Raw genomic sequence first — 19605 nt, forward strand, 5'->3', positions numbered from 1 at the left:
GAAAGGCTGCTGAATTTGGGGGAAAAACACCCCGAAATAGGGCTTTTCTTCCCCAGAAGGAAAAAATAACAATAAAAAGAAGAGAAGGAAAGGAAAGGACAGCTGACATCCCTCACACGAGCACGGAGCACTCTCCCTGCGGGAAACCCAAAATGATTTGTTGACCCTTCATGTGACAGTTATCTGAGATTTGTCATTTTGGAAGGGAAATGCATTCAGGGAAAGGTGATGAGGGCCACAGGTGAGAGCAGCGCTGCCGTGGCCATGGGCTGCCATGGGTGGAGCTTGCTACACTTTTCCATAGGAACCCTGGTGCACGCAGGGCTCTGCTTCCTCCTGTGATCTGCGGGAGGAAAACGTCCTCACCCAAGGCAGAGGGATGCTGAGGTGGGCTTGGGGTCTTCAGATCACTCCCTGCAGTTGTCTGGGGGAAGATTTGCAATATTCTGTTCTCCTCCGTGAGACTTTGGGCCTCGCAGAGCCCACCAGGCACCATAGGCACGAAGGCACTGTGCTCATGCAGAAAGCTGAGCGCCGTGCGTGGGATTAGCATCAATCGCCGTTATTGTTTTGAGTGAAGAAGTGTGAAAAATATTTGCTTACAGATATAGTAATATAGGATTACTTTTCCCATGCTTTGCATGTCCCTTGAATAGCTTATTAAGAGACACATCCAAAATGCAGGGCACTGAGAATGTAGAGTGGGGTCAGTGCATGGCGCAGACCTCTTGAAGACAGCATTTATGGGATTGAAATCATAAAACCACAGAATCTCCTGAGTTGGAAAGGACCCATGAGGATCATTGAGTCCAGCTCCTGAAATGATGCTTTTATCTTTTTTTACTCTAATAAAATTATCTGCTCCTGAGTGAACCGGCAGCTTAAAATCTTTGGGGTCAGGTGTTAAATCCCGCACTGCAGGCACACAGGCAGCCCCATCCTTGAGGGGTGACACTGAAGCCCACGGGGGAAGCCTCACCAGAAACAGCTGCAGCTGGAAAAAGCAAAGAGCTCGGCAATCTGACAGTGCAGAAGAAAATAGGAAAAAGACCGCACAGAGGGCTATTCTGGGGCAAAAACCCGCACCTACTGCCCGTGCCAGCAGCAAGCCCACCGTCAGCAAGCGGCGGCGCACCGCAGGGCGCGGGCTTTGCAGCCGAGCGCGTTCCCAGGAGGTGGCAGCCCAGAGCCCGGCTCAACCGCCGAGTATCGCCTCACCCGCTCGCCACATCAAGCGGTTCTCGGAGGCTTCTCAGGCGTTGATTTGTTTGGAGAACGCGACTTACGGCCAAATACAAAAAGGGACAAACGTGAGGGGCAGCGCCGTGTTTCTCCGGGCCGCAGCGGCGCTGCCGGAGCAGCGCGGATCCCCGCGCGGTGCAGAGCGGTCAGCACCGTCCTGCAGCCCCGGGCGTTTATCGTCAGCACTGCGCCTCTCCCGAGACGGCGAAGGTCCAAACACTGCTATTTTAGGTACTAATTCTGCTTTTTTGGTCGTTATTTTCCCCCTTCAATGTTTTTAAACCCGTGTGCCCTTGGCTTTGGGCATCCGGAAGAGCAGAGGAGAAAGGGAAGGGCGTGCAGAGCAACAGCCCCTGCAGAGCAGCTCAGATCCGTGATCCCACCTTGGGCAAACGGTGAATTTTCGGGGCTGGGAGCCGAGGAGGGCAGGAGGAGTCAGCCCGCTCCCAGGGCATCACACACAAATGAGAATTTTTGAGCAATAAAACTGATAAATGCTCTTTTCATTTCCGGAAGGGGTTTTGGCAGCAATCTGAGATCAAAGTATCCTAAATTTCCTTATGAAATAAAAATTATTTCATTTCACTGTAACATTGCCATTAAGTTGGAAACGCATTTCCCAAAGAGCTCGTGCCGACCTAGAAGAGTTGCAGCCCGGAAAGATTTATAGGCTGCTTTTTTGCCAGCCATCTCTTATCTCTCCTTTCAAATTAACATAATTAGAATGAGTTGAGAAGTCATCTTTTCAGGGTGGTCACCAATGCTTCAAAATGTTAAAAAAATCCAAGTATCGCCGACAGTCATCGCCATCCTGGAGGCAGAGGAAATAATCTCTGACCTGCATGATTAGCAAGGCTGCGGTGAAACTGCATTAGAAGTAGCCCTGGATGTAAAAAAATCACCACCTTGGACTCCACGTTACCAATTTTTTCAGATAACGTTAATGTTGGCTTTGCAAGTTGCAGCTGTTGCTCCCAAATCAAAGGAAACGGGGATCATTTCTTCCAGCTAATTCAACAGCTTCTCCTGCAGCGTGTGCTGGATAACGGAGAGTTCCACGTGGAAACCGTGCAGACAGGTTTTCATGCATTTCCCGTTTTCCTCCTGACGTTGCAAAATTATCTGAGACGGTTGGGAGTGTGGTTCCACCGCAGGAGGGGATTTCACCCTCCCAAAGGGTGTTTTCTCAGACGGCTCACGAGGACAGCGTTGGTCACGCTCTGCTCACAGCAGGCTGCCAGAGCTCAGTGCTGCTGCCTCCACACAGGGCTCCTGCACGCTGATGTTTGTGATATACACATTCATTATACACATATATAGAAGTTAGGATGAAGAAATATGGCTGACGGGAAGGGAGATGCACCTCCGGAGGACAATATATCTTGCTGTGAAACGCCAGCCAGGACAGGTTCACTCTCTGCGGGTGACAGCATCCCTCTGCTTGCCTGTGAAGTGAATCAGGAGCGAATCCCTCGGTCCCACATGCAGCATTTCTGCCCACCGTATCCCCGCCGCCGACCGTCTGTTTTTACTGAAATTTGCCCATTTGCCTGAGAGCAAAAGTTTCCAGCTGCAGATGAGCATTAGGTTTTCACAAGCTACGAAAGCAACCCTCTAATGTCACGTCCGATGATGTCAATTCATCAGTGGTCAAAAAAGGGGAAGAATCCTGTTTTTCAGAGTATTACCCATTCTCAACTGGTTTTCATGATTCTTCTCTTTCTACCACGTGGGCTTGCATGCTACCTTGAATGTGGATATACGCTAGAAATATCACGGGGATAACAAATATTTCTATTTTTTTTCGCAACGTTTGGTAGCCAAATTTCCTCTGCTCAATTCCAGGAGGATTTCTGCACCGCTAACAGCCCAGACACCGCTTCCCTACGTGCTGAACTTTGACTACTTCCTGGTGTCTCATCACTGAGTTATTTCCCAGTGAAAAAAAAAAGATGAATCAAGGCTGGGCTTCTGCCGCTGCCGCTGTGTAATGCAGTTTGGGATTTGGTATTTCTGCAGAAAAAAATCCAGGGCCGGAGCAAACTCCTCTTCTTCTCCTAAAAAAGCTCTTGACCAACACAAAGGCAGCAGGAAGGGAAAGGAACACGCTGCGCTGCACGGCACGTCCCAAAAACAGCTCGCTTTCCCACGGGGTGGGTAATCTCCCCCTTGCTGAAGGGAAACAGCGTTAAGATATTTGCAACCCCCCCAGCTGCATGGGAAGGAGTAGGTGTGGGAGGGGGAGCATTTCTTAGGAGAACAACAATTACCGCTAAATATTTCTCTTCTCTCCGAAGATACCCATCCCCGCTGCCGACTAAAATGCTCCAGGGATATCTCTGCAACATAAACACAAGAATAAAACCTGCAAGAGCCAGTCAGAGCTTTAGTAGACAAGGTTAATGTACCTTGAACGGCAGCATTAAACAACTTTGTTCTTTTTGTAAGTGGAGAGCTGAGATACCTACACACGTTTTAGTGTTACTTTTACAGAGGGAGATCCTTAAAGCACCTTCCAAAAAAACTGGCGCAGGGAAACATCAAAGAGGTTTCTTCAAAGTAACATGAAAATACTTGAATTTTGGGCAGTGCAGCCCCCGGCCCAGCAAAAGTTCCCAAAAGAGCAAATTGTGAATTTTTCTTTTGGAGGGCAAATGGAAAACCTTTGAAGTGAAACACGGCTGAGGAGCCCAAGAACGTACAAACTTCCCCTTGTCGGACACAAACTGTCCAGGAAAAGGTTCTGACTGCTTTGAGAGCATTAGTAAAAATTGGGAGAGGATTAATTTTCTAGCAGTTCTTCACTGCAAGCAATTAACTGTGAATAATTTATGATCAAAATCTATCTTGATGCTTTCAAAAGTTGCCTCGCACACTTCATTTTCGATTGCAACCTGCTAATCCCATGACATAGGAATTGCTGTGCAATCATATTTCCAACACCCAAACTCCAAATTTCAATCGCATTCCAGTCCTGAAATAGGAAAGTTTCACCCCAAAGTCCCCACCAGGTTCAGACTTTGACAGAGAACTTCTTGGATGACAGAGAAAATCTTCCTCAGCAAAAATGTAACCGTCAGCTATGTTATTCCATCCCACAGTCCATCAGTTTTTCAGTCAGAGGATCAGATTGGCACCAGTGGACAGAAGCCACCCACAACCTCAGTGCTCCAAAGATCCCAGCAAAGATCCGGCCACAAACTACGCAGGACTGGGAAACACACATGGCCTATTTGCATCAGTTTCATCAAATCCCCCAACACGTGTGTGAGTGATGGCAACACCAGCAGAAACACAATTTTTGGTCATGTGGCAGAGATTGGATTAAAGCTGCAGACCTACCCCAATTGCAGAAATGTGGATGGCAAGATATGCACAGGAACCAAGGCAAAGATTTCCCTGCCCATGGGAATCACCAGAAGCAAAGCAATGCCACGGAACACCCATAAAACCCTTTTCTCGCTTAAATCTGCCTCGTTTCTTACTAACTCCTGCTAACATGCTTGCAAATTTCCCTTTGGGAGAGTGAAAGGAATCCCTTTGGAGCTGGCTGCTTTCCTCTTTCCCATATGGCAGATAAATCAGAGCTCCCAACTTGCTGCACTTCTGCTTCACATCCCCCTCCCGCAGCTCTCTGGTCTTCTGGTCTTTACCAGCACCAGGGAAATGGGTCTGGGTTTTTTTTCTAATGCAAAATTCCTGGTGAGAGATGGCTGTCCAGAGCCTTCCCCGTCTTGTAGCTCTCCTCTGGACACCTTCTGATAGTTTTACGTTTAACCTAAGAAGAGATTCCGAGGTCAACCCAATCCACACCTTTAGAAGAAATGGGGCCAAACCTGAGATCTGGAATAATGAGAAATTCAGCCACTTCGTCACATACTTAATCCTGTTTTATTTGGCTGATGGAAGGTCACTGGTGAGAATTGAGGCTGAAAGGGCAGTCTGGAGAAAATAATCCTGTCATTATTGACTGCCGTTTATTAAAAGGCCTTTCAGAGCAGGCAAAACTCAAAGAAAAGATGCAAAAGGTTTTGCACTGTGCTTTGCCGTGCAGCCTTCAAGTGAAGCTTCACTTCAGGCTGAAAGAGCAGAAAGAATTGAACAGCTTTTGGGTTTTACCCTGAGATGCTCCAGCCCTCATCTCCGCTGTTTTAGGAGGAGATAAGGCTCCCTTCCAGGACAGCTGCCCACACTGAAGGCATCTCAGTTTTCAAGTTAATATTTTGTTCAACAGCAAAGATTTTCCTTTGCTTCTTTAGGAGGAAAGTTGCAGCCAACGGGGATTTATTTTGTCACCCTCTGGGTGCCTCCAGTGCTGGCACAGAGCAAACACATTTGTCACTCTGTCAGGCCCTAATTTTAGCGATTGGGGTTGACTGAAGAACTGCGAGATCCTTGGTTTCATGCACATCTTATTTTAAGCTCTGCATTTAAGTTATTTTTAACTGGTGACCATTTCTCCATATCCCACTGAGCTGCCAATATTTCGCAGTGATAACAGCCCATATTTGGGGTATTTTTATGACAAAATCTGTGTTTTCCTCTAGTCCAGTCGTGGCTTACAGCTCTTAACAACGTGCTCTCAACACTTGAGCTTTAAAGCAAGATCCCCTGCACAGCCTGATTTCTAAGAAAACAACAATAAAAATAGGAAAGTCAGCAATTCCTCTCTAATGCTCCCCGAATTTAGCGAAGGGGCAACATAAGTGCAAGGTACAGGAAAGAGCAGAAATCTCTCAGACAAAGCCCTGCTGAGGTCACAACTCACCGCCTCCCTCTGAATTCATACATCATTGCCCAATTAGCACAAAACGAGGCTGCCTTACCGTCTGTGGGTGCTCGAGGAGCCACTGCACGAAACGTTCCACAGCCACTAAAGCAAAACTTCTGAGTATGGGTCACAGCCTGGGAAAGAAAATGGTGAAATATTGAACATGGAAGGAAAACAATGAAATGGAAAGATGAAATATTACATAGAGGATGAAGCTTTTTGTGCTAGGTCCTTTGGCCCCATCAGTGAAGCCACTGCGGGCCACCCTGCAAGGGCAAGTCTGCTCTGAGAGAACCTCTTATTGCAGGATAGGGCAAAAAATAGGAGGAATCAAGGATGTCAGGGGTGAGAATTACCCCTGGGGGATGAAAGGTGGACTAGTGGCTGATAACCACAACCCCCGGGGATGTGACAGGCATCTCCAACGAATGGGAAAAATATATCGGAGTTTTAGAGGTCGAACCGAGATGTGTCTGGAATATGAAGATGCGTTCGCTGCCAGTATATCCACAAAGGGAAAGCCACAGTTGTATCTCGTCCTGTCCCCTTCTGCTCCTCAGTAATGACAGCTCCCCAGCACAGGATCTCACAGTGGGTCAGTGGTACAGTTTGGGTCTGAAAAGGAGAAAACAGGGAAAAAGACATGAAGCTGCCGCTGCTGTTGGCCATGCCCCTGTTTTGCACTGGCTGAGTGCAACCATTCCCACAGTTAATTATAATCTTTGCTTGAGTGTGAATGTGCCTCCACACTCCAGCTCAGGCTGCATGAACCAGGAAAGAGTCTTAATTCAAAAACAGGGGAGTGGATCAGGAGGTTATCTAATAAGCAAAAGTCCGTATAAGTGTTAGAGATGATGCTGCCTCTCCCAAGGATCTGGTCTTTAAGGATGCTGAGATTGGGATTTCTAGGCCCTTCTAAGCAGATCAAGTGGCAGAATTTCCCTGCCTAAATGGGATTTAGCTGCCTAACCCACTTAGGTGCGTCTGCAAATCACCATATTTCTCAGTTCAGCTTTAATTATCTCACTAAATGCCTTCACAAATCTCCCTCTCTGCAGCGGTTCCTGTGTCAAAAAAAATAAAATAAAATAAAAATCCACACAGAAAGAAGCTTGCAAGGATGACTTAAAACCTGAGATTTCTTGTGACCAAGGCTGGCATATGGGTGCTACTCCTTGACAAGACAGAAGTCAGCGAGCCAGCGAGTCCAGGATAAAGATATCTGTTATCTGAAACCTTCTGCATCGCAGATAATAAAACAAACAAACAAAAAGACCGAGCAGTGACTTGCATGGCCATGGGTGCATTTTGTGTTGTTTTTTTCTCTTAAAAAAAAAGGAGAACATAGAAAATGTCATTCCTGGAAAACCGAATGACATCGAGGCCTCCCAGAGATGCTGGAAGCAAGTGGATGATTTCAAGGCAAAGAGACAAAGCTTCCCAGACCTCTGATACATACAGCACCTCTAGCATGCTCCTCAGATCTCCAATATACGTCTGATAAATGTCCCTCAATTTACATCACCTCTAGATACAAGGTGATAAACATCCCCTAAGATCTCCAATATAACCTGCTATATCTACACTGATATAAATCACCTCTAGAGAGCTGCTCAGATCTCTCGTATTTGTCTGATACATACATCTCTTATATATATCACCAGTCTGGAGCTCCTCAAATCTAAAATACACACCTGCTGTATGTGCCTACCACGACATACATCACCTCTAGAGAGCTCCCCAGATCTCCAGTGCACGCCTGATATATCTACCATGCTATATATAACACCTCTACAGAGCTCCTCAAAACTCCAATAAACATGTAAGTCCCTTGATAAACATCCCTTCCAGAAGGCTCCTCAGATCTTCAGCCTATATCTGCCTACCACGATATATATCATACGGTACAGACCTCCTCAGATCACTCGTATGTGTCTAGGATATATTTATACCTTGGGCTACAGCTGCTCAGACCTTGAATGCACGTGGGACATATGCACCTGGATATGCATCACCTAGAGGAGAGCTTCTGAGATACCCAACGTCCACCCAAAATATCTGCCACGCTACGCACCACGGCCCCAGCACTTAAGTGTTTGTTTCAGTATCACTCCCATGACTTCTCCACCCAAAATGCCATCTGACTTTCCAGCACTACAGTTTTGAGCACACCTTTATGCATCTGTTCTTGGCACAAAATCTTCTCCTCCCATTCAAAAACTGGACTCCAAATCTTAAAAAATGGAAGACTTGGTGAAGAAGATGGAAGGCCAAGAAGGCTCTCGGCTTCCTGACCCAGTGCAGGTCGTGCTGAGAGATTGAGAGACTCAACCTGGGTTATGCTGAACACTCAGACGGGTCTCGAGTCCGAAACTCTTCAATTGCAAACATCATTAAGGATATTTATAATCAGGAATAAAAACCTATGGCTCGTGCCTTGGCAGAGCAAGCGCAGGCTGACGCCGAATACTAGTCAAGGAGCTGGGATGTGACCTGCTTTGGATGTGTCTTGACAGTGTTCCAAAAGCTCTTATTTTTGCAGCAATTTGTCGTCCCTGTAAAGTCTTTTTTCCTCCCATGGGAGAGACTTTTGTCATCTGGTTTTGTTTGTGTGAACAAAGTGTGAGACCTGGAAGAAAAGGAGCAGATAAATAGAGCTTTCGAGTGCTAAAATAGCTCCTGAGCAATGCTGATCTCCATCTTCAGAGCTGATCAGGGCTGCGGTCTTGGATACTGCACGCACCTGTTTTGACAGGACAAAAATACAGCTTGCATGGCTTCTGCACAAAAGATGCAGCTCTTATGGCTGTCACAAGGAGCACAAATAGCCAGTCCCACCAGCAACGCTTCCCCAAACACTCTTGCAAAGGGAGGTAAATCTTCATTAGCCAGCACACACTTTCAGCAACTTCAAAAGGCATCCTTTGAAGTTTATCAGAGGCCTTTGAAGTCCTGAAGACGCGAGAGGGAATGGAGATGTCGCCTCCAAGCTGCTCCATGGCAGATGCAGCACCCAGTGCATGGAGCAGCTGCTGGAGGGTCACAAACAAGACACATTGGTGGCAACGATTTGCAGTCCTGGCACAGACTGCATCTACAGCAATCCCCAAACACACCCTAAATCCCCATTTACCCGACTCGTATCGTGTCCGTCAGTGAAGACAGAAACCCAGGTAAGGTACCAGCATCCCAGGACTTGTGCTCAGGATGCAAAAGGCTGCTTCCTTTGAGCATCCCTTTAGAAGGATTTAATTAAGTATAAGGAAACACCGATTAACATTTAGCAAAAAATAATCATTAAGGATTGTTGCAAAAAACGATGTTTCCTGGCACGTTGACTTGTTTCCAGTGTGACCAAATTGTAGTGTTTCCAACGTCAGCAGCTCAGTGCTGTTTAACGGTGGCTCAGTTTTTAACAGACTCCATGCCAGCTCCTCTGACCTGAGCAGGAACAACAAACACTGACATCCCTGATAACGCTGCTGGCTTTGCTGAATTTTTTCGTATCTCACTCCAAGCTGTGCCATCTCCAAACTCTATACCTGTGGTGAAAATTGGAGAAACCCTATCAGCGTGAAAAGTATTATAAATGAGCAAAACCAAGACTCAAATTTCAGTTGTGCTGTTTGAAGTGCACCAGTCACAATTAAGAGGTGATGACTCCTCTCCAAGCACAACAGCAGCTCCAACACCCACTGCAAGCCGAATAAGGAGCACTGCAAAAACTCCTTTGATTGTGTTTTGTTTTTTCCCCATCGGGCAATTTCAGAACAAAACACGGCCCAGAGCTGCAGGGTGGGAGCACCTGAAGGCGCAAAGAGCAACCCGGCCTTCTCACCCATTCCTCCCACCTTCCCAGAGTCACAAGCTAACCCTGATGATGCCATCATCACCAAAATATTTGATATGTGTCAGTATGCACGCGCTATTTCCATATTTCTGAAAAAGCAAAGCCGTGCACCAACCACAGATGAATCCACGAGCAGAGCCCCTAGAGGTGATTTGCATCCTCGGAAGTGGGGGGAAATGTAAAGAAATACGGGAATCTCCCCGCCAGGCACATGTGTGCACATCTGGGCACGGGGAACAAAGCAGCTCACCACACTGCACCAATAAATAATGGAAAGTCAAAGTGCCCCGCAGGAGCGGCCCCACGCTGTTCAGCCTTGGGCGAGATGGAGGAAAATTTGGTGCCCATGAGGTCTGAACAGTGGGATTAATAACACATCAATTTTAATGCAGGGTGGGTCGTTTTGTGTTGTATTTCTTTTTCTTTCCCCTCTCTCTTTTTTTTTTCTTTTTTTTTCTGCTTCACAAACAGCAAAGTGAATGTTTGAGCATCTCTGCGGGGGGTTAATGAGGACTCTGATTAGTTATTCAGATTTGCCGATGCTGCCTCCATCCATCCTCTGATGGGGAGTAAAGGGAAAGGGGTTGCAGAAAAGCTCTTTAAAACGACCTGCTTGGCTTCACAGCCTGGGTCTGCAGGCTTGAGGGTTCCCAAAAAAACCCAGTGGTAGAAAAGTACATTGGGAAGACGTGCAGATCATTTGTGGGGTGAACAAAATGCTCTTGTGACACAATGTGTGTCAGGCAATGCTGATTCCTACAAAGACTTGAAGGAAAACATTGTTCTTATTTCACGTGAAAAACAAATTCTTGGTTCTCTTAATAACATTCTCTTGCAATTCCAGTATGAACCATAGGAGCAAACACGATGGAGGCAAGGAGGTAAGGAAAGTAAGGAAAGAAAGCCGGGAAGGGAGGAAGAGAGGAGGGGGGGAGAGATGGAGAGAGGAAAGAAGGACAAAAGGAAGAGCTGGGATGTGCAAAGAAAGACAAACTGGAGCCACGCCGGTTCAGTGAATGCCAGGCAATGCTGGGGTGCTCCAAACCAAACATGCTCTTTTCCCGGGATCACCTCCTCCATATGCTTTGTTTCTGTTTTAAATGGCATGCTAATTGTTCTGAATTAAGAGCTCCAGCTGGAGGAGCAAACAAGCAATTTGCAACCTTGAAGATAATGCCCAACTTATCTCAAGTGATTTAAGTTTTTGGGGAAATCATGCCCTTTTGGTTGTGGAGTGTGAATGCTGACCTGAGAGATCATCTGAGCGCTAAAATCACATTGCTGAGATGATGAATGCACCCATTTAGCAGAAATGGATATTACTATGTAGCGACAGCTGGGGGTAGGATGGTAAGGAAAAGAAAGAGAAGAAAAAGAAAAAAAGGAAAAAAAAAGAAAAATTTGCATATGGCTTCACATTAAAGACAGTAGAGATATAGGCTGCACTCTTCACTGTCGGACAATCCAAAATCTGTAGTAGGGCTCATGAGTACTTTCTCCCTAATGTTTTTGGTGTTTTTTTTGTGTGTATTTCATTTACATTTTGTTCCAAAATATGCACACTCTCAAGAAAATAAATCTTTCAAGCTTTATCTCTTTGCCCTCTTTCATCTCTCTTTCCCTTTCTTCATTTGCTGCTAGATGCAGGAGGCGAGAGAGAAAGGCTGAAATGATTATTTTACAATTCTGGATAGTCAACATTAAAGAAAACATTGTTGTTGTTTTTCTTTAAAAATAATTATTATTTCCAGCAAAAACAATGACCATTTGAAATAATCCATTTTGTCTGCCAGATGTGGGACTGAAGAAGCAAAGTTTATCTCCATCTCACTGCCTGTTATGCCAAGAGGAACAAGTAACAAGTACTGCCGGCAGTGAAAAGGACCCAAAGAACAGTTACTTCTCCAAAGCGCAGCGTAAGCGCCGAGGAAGTGCAAGAGGAGCTGCCCACGACCGCGACCAAATGTCTGCCACCATTTACTGCTGCGGGCAAATTCCTGCTGCTGCCCCCCAGGGCTGAGCTGGGACTCAGCGTCCATCCACTCCCAATGGCCGCCCAGGGGCAGCATCCCATCAGAGGACACTGACGGCCCCACAAGGTCCTCTGAGGAAGATGCAACAACATTCTCCTTGTCTGTCTCTATTCACGAAGAAACAAGGGTTTGGTTGCGCCCCAAAGAAAGGAAATGAGAGCAGACCTCGGTACTGATGCTGCAGCGTGGGCTCAACCCTTGGGAAATCCCTCTGCCAGGACTCGCACAGCCCCGGAGGCCCAGGATGAGACAGGAGATGCCGCCAGTCGTTCTGGCACTGTTACCAGCAATGGCGGCCCCTGATAGAAGGCCAAAACTCGAGCGAGGCAGTCTGACACCGCACCATTCCCAACACGCCCCGTTACGCAGATTAATCCTTCTTGATGGAGAATTACAATTAAGGCTCCATCTTAAGGAGATATCAGCAATCAGATATCTTATCAAATGCCACCTCAATTATTCAAATAATCCCTAGCTCTAGATTTGGGTGCTGTTTAGGGAAAGTGGTCCCATTAATGTGCTGACACTTCCCCATCACGTCCGACATCCTCAACTTCATGTCTGATTATAGAATTTGCATTCAATTTAATTTTTCCATCTGGAGTAAATGAATAATCCGAGTACCTACCCCATCCTTAATTACATTTGTTAAATTAAAAACCGGGATGTGAGAAATTTAAATGCACGAAGCTGTGTGGCCAGACAAACTGCTCGTTCAACCTGCCATCTCCTGCTCCGATTTCTTTTCCTTCCCCACAGCCACGCATCAAAGAAATTACAACAAGAAAACAAAAATTCTTTATAAATGATGAAACAATAGATGATCTTTTGACATTTCCAGCGCTGTTTGCAGGAGAATGAGATAAAATGTAATAAATTCATATACTTCTGTGTGTTTCTTGGCTCCAGCAGCTAAAATTTCCATCTCTTTATGCAGAAGTCCTGGGGAGCAGAAATCCTTGATAATGCCAAACAATTCGACACTTTATTTTCTCTTTACTCCACACCACGCAAAACACAGGCTTCAAGCTGCCAGCTGCTGGGAGTGAAACCAGATGCCACAGCCCTTTTCCATATGGAAACAGAAATCGCTCCGTCTGGGGGAGGACGTGAGCGCAGTGCTCTGTGACCCCGGGCTGCTACCAGCAAAAATGAAATAAAATATTGCAATGGTGCAACTGGAGTTTGTTACCCCTGGCCCAGTTTGGACCAAACTCTGCTGTCACCTCCCTGCGGAACAGCTGGGAAGGTTTGCCCTCAGCAACCAAACTGCCTAATTTTCAAACAAAAAGGTAGCAGCGGAGGGGGCAAATCCAAGCACTCAATGTGACTTTTTTGAAACAGTTTTGCTGAAGCTCGATAAATTCCCATTCTTTTGGAGAAATACACCCTGATGAAACTTGAAGTGCTGGCATTAAGAGGTTGATTCAAGGTGGTGGTGAGAAAAACGTCCAGCCCGATAAAAATAATAGTTAAACACAAATTGAAGATAAAGTGTTTATGGCTTTGGCCATTTTAGGAGCAATACTACATACATCACATGCTGGGAAATGTTGGATAAGTATATTTGGCTGTTGATTCCTGTCCAGATGCCAGTGACAACAAAAATGTCCAGGAAAGTCTGTTCTTAGTGCTCCCAAAGACTATTTGAATTAAATAACCTGTATGTGGGTAAGTAACTGCGCAATGGTAATAATCCCCTGGTTTGGGGCTTGCGAGGCTGGTAATAAAACACGGCTAAAAATACTCAGGAAAGCCACGCTCGGGTAAAGTGAGACAGGTGAGAGCAGAGCCCAGAATAGCTCTTCTCTTTGCTCTCAGCATGCTCTGAGCTCCAGAGACATTTCTGCACTTCAGGAAAGCTGGATTTGACTCATCCAAAAAAAAAAAAAGCGACATTGGAGGGGTGCAACAGGGTGACCCCAACCCAATCCCAACAGCAGGGTTTGCCCATCAGAAAAATCCCTTGGATGCTGCAGTTCCTCTTCCTTTCCGTCTGTCTGCTTTGTTTTGAGTTAACAGTTATGGTGCCGGAGGAGAAAACATCACGTTTTAGCAATGAGGTCCCCGGTGAGTCTCTTTAAAAATTAATTAGTGCCATGCAACATATTAGCTATGAATAGTAATTTTAGCTTTTGTAACTACTTTACCGCCTTCCACACCACCAGCATTCCCATTTTATGCAGTCCTTCCAGCCAACTGGACCCTAACACCACAGGTACCAAGGAAATTGCTGCCTGCATCTCCTGGAAATCCACCCTCGAGACATCACACATCCCCCACTGTGTTTTCTGTGGTGCTTTTGAATAAACAAAGGCAATGGTTGCTGACTGCCTGCAAAGTTGGCATCGTCCACAGGTGCAGGCTCGCGGCATTCCAACTCTTCTCCAAGGGCAAGAGCCTGGCCAGAATCCCATCACTTCTGCATTAAGGTGAGTGCTACATGGAAGAAGCCGAAAATCCTTCCAAACGCCAAGGAGAGACCCTTCCCGAGTCAGGAGAGAAATCACCCCCTGGGACCTTGCTGCCAGCTCTGCAGCCACTCTGTACCGGACAAGACTTGCAGACATCGTCCCTGCTTAGTGACAGCTGACCCCCTCCACTGCCATGGGGACACCGAACGAGACGCCGTTCCACACTGCGGGGCAGGAAAGCCCCACACAAGCAAAGCAGCCGGTGCTGAGGAGCCTCACCACATCGTCTGCCTTCAGGTGGATGGCGAAGCCAAGGGGAATTTGCAGGGACATCTGGAATGTGTTCATTTTATGGCATGTTTCATATCACGGACAGGTACTTTGAAGCAGTGAGCAGTAGCAGGGCCGCACGTCCCCCTGGGTGGGCTGCGGTTTGCGCTTGCAGCGTGACAAAGGGGCTGGGGACACAGAGCTGACGTTTTCCAAACACAGCTTTGTGCCTCTGGGGACAAATCCAGCAACAACTTTAAAACCAAAAGGAAAAATAAAGGATAGGAGTGGGGAAAAAAAAAAAAAACCAACCATCCTCCAAGCATTTAAGTGATGTTGATCCCCACATCAGGCCATTAACAGTCCCATCACAAATTGTAAATGACTCAGATAAATTAAATGGCTTAGCAGCTGCGACAGAACACCCTTCTGAAGATTCATTTGTTTCATGGAAAAGAAATTAGTCAGGAATTTAAAATCTTTCCAGCAGCTTGATGCAGACACCCTGCTAAAGCCCACATGTTGGTGCGTGCAGGCCCTGAAGGAAAAGTCCTCTGCTATCATCCCAAATCTGGAAGCTGGAAACAACCATCCCAAAGCTGGGGATGAGCATTCCCGAGCAGGAGACAAAGACATGTGCCTGTTAGCATGCTGCTAATGAGGCTGCACCTCTCCCATTGGCCAACAGCAAATGTATTAAGAGACTCAAGCAATGAACAGTCCTTAAAACAGTAAGATTCAGCTCAAACACCTGCAATGGAGAGGGAAACCCAGCAGCAGAGAACAGCAGTGACCGAGATGCAAAAAAGAAATGGGGGTGATGAAGTGCAAGAAGGTGGGTTTCTCTCCTGGGGGCACAGAGCTGCAGTGATGACTCACCCCCGGGGCAGAGAGCTGCAGTGATTCACCCCCCTGTGCAGCACAACGCATTGATTTCCCCAATCCCAAGCAGAACGACAAACCCCAAACCTCTGCAACAACCCTGACAGCCCCAGACAAGGAAATACTGGGGCCAAGCCGTGCTTGCCAGTCTGCAAGCTGAATGCCCTTCCTCCCGTGTCAACACCCGAAAATAATGTGTTAAACCACTTCTAAGAGCTCGCAGCGTTCAGAGGCCTCCGCGGCTCCCACTGCTGTCACCCCCATCCCCGTCCCTTTTCACTCATGCAAGATTGAGGTTTTTCGCCTTCAGCCACATTCATACTTTATTGCACAGGCAGCACCATCTCAAACCTCCTTTTAGTCGAAGTTCAGAGCTATAAAAGATGCAAAACGCTCCTAAATTATTCACAGAGAGTTTCAGTAGGAGGTGGTAACAGCAGCACCGTGGGAAAAAACGAAGGCTTTGGGGACGGAGCCACAACCTGAGTTGTCCCCTTTTGGGTGGCAACCTCTTCTTGCAGTTGCTGAGGGAAGGAAGTGGAGGAAACGACAAAATAAAGGAGTGTGAGGAATTCAAGGAGCACCCATTTTTCAGATCTAACACACCGGACTGTTTGGATGTTACTTCTGCTCGAAAATAGGAGTTTCTTTTTTTTCCTTTCCACTGCGAAGCACTGTACAGTGTGAGCTGTTTGCTGCTCTGGGAGGCTGGGAGACCTGCAGCATTCCTGGCCCTCAGAACCACTGAGCTGTATTTGCCTTTTGGCGATGCTGAAACCTTCTCAAACTTCACAAGACTGGAAGAAAAAAAATTAAAACGTGGCACAGGAGGAAAAAACGCAAACCATGAAATCCCATCTTGGCAAGGAGGGATGGAAGCAAACAAAAAAATGGGGAAAATGTAATAAGAAAGTCGGAAGCGACTTTGCACTTCAAATACACCCAGCTTTCAAAGAAGGAAAGCTGTGACAGCCTTTTCCTTCCCCGCTCTCTGTTCTGCTCCGCTCTGCTCAGCATTCGGTTGCTCCGGGGATGGGATCCCACTCAGCCTTCAGCTCCGGCTGTGGGCAAACCCCAACAACCCCACACACAAAACCACGAAAGTAGGGCACCAAGCCCTGCAAGACCCAAACTCAGCTTGATGCTCACTAATTACCCTGTAATAGTATTTATATGCTGCCGGCACGCTCGGAAATGCAGCTCCTAATAACCGAGGTCTGCATCAATATTAATGCCCTGGCTTGACTCTCTATACTCGGGGAATGGTGAGAGACAAAGAAACATCACAGCAAAGTGAAGGGGGAGATGAAAAAATATACATTTTTTTTGTGTTTAGCAGGAAGGGAGTGCTTGAGATCAAATGATGGGATCCCCATGGGTGAGGATCAGCCGTGAAAGCAAATATAAATTGTAGGCTCCCAATGATCTTCCCGTGGCAGAAATTTCCTGCCATCCGTAACCCCCAAATTCAGCTCCCCGTAGGCAGGAGTGGGCTGGGAAAACACCTCTTTCCTTGTTATGGGAATGAATTTCTGAAGTTTGGGGCTGATCAGCATTCCACAGCCTGAGTTGACATGCAGCAGCAAATGCAAAATTCCAGGTCTGGGGTTGGCTCAGCACAAACAACCAAACCCTTCCTTCCGGGAAGCATCCCCTTTCAGTGACACTTCAGTTCCTAAGAAAAGAAGGACCGCATCCCAACATCTCCCAGATGCGCACACAGACGCACGCTCCACCATTCGCAGAAATGCGGGGGACACAGCACAAGTTCCAAGTGTGCCCTGGCACACTCTGTAATTCCACTTAATTCTTTTTTCTTAATAATTTCCATGCAGAGACACTTGGCACACTGGGAGCATTTAGGCAGAGTTTAAATGGAGTTAATAAACTATTAATAGCCTGCAGTAAGCTGTGATAGATCGGAGCTGCATGTGCTGTGCGCCCGGCGGAAGGTGTTATTGCTGCTGTCTGCAGTCAGCGCACAGCACAACAAATCACAGGATCTTCCACAGGAAATCCAGCTGGGAAATCCCATGTTTGTGGGGCAAGATGCACACGGCCAGGATTTCTTCCACCAGAGGAATCGGGCGATGGGAGCTGACGAGGCGTTTCCCTGCAGAGGTTGGTGCGCGTTAACCCGTGCCTTGACCCTCTAATGGGTGTTGATTCGCCTTCCTTAGTTATTAGCATTCAAAGAAAGCGTGTGGATGCCATAAAGTTCACATTTAGCAGAGTAGCATGCCAGGAACTCCATGTTAGGACGTTCCCAGCTCTTCATCTTTCTGTACTTTCATTTCCACGCAAGTTGAGAATCGCCCTATTTTAGGCAATTCCAAACGAGCAAAAGGCAAATGGCCGAGTGCTCCTGAGGATGGATGCTCTGCCTTGAGGAACAAAGCAAGGTTATGAACAACCACTGGACATGGATTTATTTGCACACTTATTAAGTAACAGCCATTAATACAGCGCTGATCCGTCAGAGCAGAGCTGATCCCGTGTCCACGGCTGTGCTGAGAGGAAGCGTGACTCAAACCAACTGCCCAAAGACTGCCATAAAAGTCAAATACTGCTATAAAGTGACTTCAGATATTAAAAGAAATCCCCCCGAAGAGACTATTTGTCACCTCGTTTGGCAATTTTGGCTGGAAACGGCACTCTGCACTTGTAGCCTTGGCCATCAATTCTGGTCGAACTCGAGATCTTTTTCAAAAGAGCCACTGAGGGACCCAACGGAAACAGCAATTTTTCCTACAGAAACAGAAATTTTCCCAAAGCTGAAATCTTCTCTCTGTTCAGTATTTCCTTGTTCTAATTTGTGGAAAGAATTGAGGATGTCTGCTTTTGTGGATTTTTTTCTTTGACTGGAAGAAGAGCTGTCTATGAGAAGGGCTCAGAAGGCAGAAATGAGACTTTCAGGAAAAGTCTTTCTCTGAGACTTCCAATGGATTCCCATTCAAGAGACACTGAGCAGCAGCATCCCAAAAGCAGCCCCCCAGAAGTGTTTTTCCACGTTTCTTTGTTGATGAAGAAGTGGAGGAAGAAGAACCACGAGAAGAAGCAAAACTTTGGTCCACTTTTTCCCGTGGTGAATGTGCGGTGCTCATCACTTCTGAGGCATCGAGAAATGCTGTTTCTCCAATATCACCACATCAGCTCATAAGATGGGCCGTTCCTATCACTTCCAGGACTGAAGGAAGCACTGCTTTCCAATCACCAGGGAAAAACCTCAAATCTCCACGACCTGAAATGCCTGCAGGACTTCCAGTGGCCATTTTTGCCCAATTCTCTGGATGCAACCGCCCCAAATAGGGATTTGCCAAAACAAAACACCAACAACCCAATCCCTGTTGAATTGGAAAGACAGCCAATTAATTAACTGCAAACTGGCAGAAGCCAACCTGAAGTCACTGCACTTTCTGTCTGGCCATCCATGCTGGACACGGCTTTTTTTATCGGTGTTTGTCCCCATTTTCTTTACACTGAGATGGGAACAGCAGGCACTTCGATGAATAAGAGCAATAGCCATTTGAGGCTCACTGTAGCTTTTTGCCTCTCTGTTGAGATATTATTGGCCTACGTCCTACACAGCTGCTCCCAGCTGAATAGAGGCAGCCCACCCCCAACGCCAGCGGGTGATGGGATTTGGCCACCAACCAACATGGGAAAAAATACAACTGTTATTTCGTTGGTTATTTTCTCTTTCTTTCTTTCTTTTTATTTATTTATTTATTTATTCCCACGTTGATTTATTGGCCCGTTTTTTCTTTTTTTTTTTTTCACTTGGAGGAACATGTGCTGATATATATCCAATATTGCAGTTCTACAGAAAAGAGAAAAAAACCTCCTTGCTGTCTTTTGCCTGCCAAAGGCTGCAAGTCAAGAGATGCCACCATGGGATGTCAAAAGCAGAGCAATCTCCTCCAGGGGAGAAAGGCAAAATCTCACGTCAACATTGCAAATCTCAAAGGCCTCCAATGAATACAGCCCAGTGATGCTCTCTGATTCACTCCGATGTCTCACCGGCTTAGTGCAGGGAAAGCTCATTTTTGTGCTTTCCTGAGGTCTCCGAAATGGCAAACAGGGAGTCCAGGATTATTTCATACCAAGTCTGGGGTGAAACAGCGCATTTTTTGTGCATCTGGT

The 19605-nt window shown here is 46.6% G+C and overlaps 1 protein-coding gene across 1 annotated transcript in view; it reads right to left on the minus strand.

The window, feature by feature from the left end:
• PKNOX2 (PBX/knotted 1 homeobox 2) overlaps positions 1–19605 on the minus strand; it is a 64150-nt gene that overhangs the window by 21731 nt on the left and 22814 nt on the right. Inside the window, 2 exon segments of the mRNA XM_010723550.3 lie at positions 6069–6147; positions 6477–6628. The gene's annotated coding sequence lies outside the window, so the exon portion shown is untranslated.

This window comes from Meleagris gallopavo, chromosome 26 (genome assembly GCF_000146605.3).
Source record: "Meleagris gallopavo isolate NT-WF06-2002-E0010 breed Aviagen turkey brand Nicholas breeding stock chromosome 26, Turkey_5.1, whole genome shotgun sequence".
Taxonomy (NCBI): Eukaryota; Metazoa; Chordata; class Aves; order Galliformes; family Phasianidae; genus Meleagris; species Meleagris gallopavo.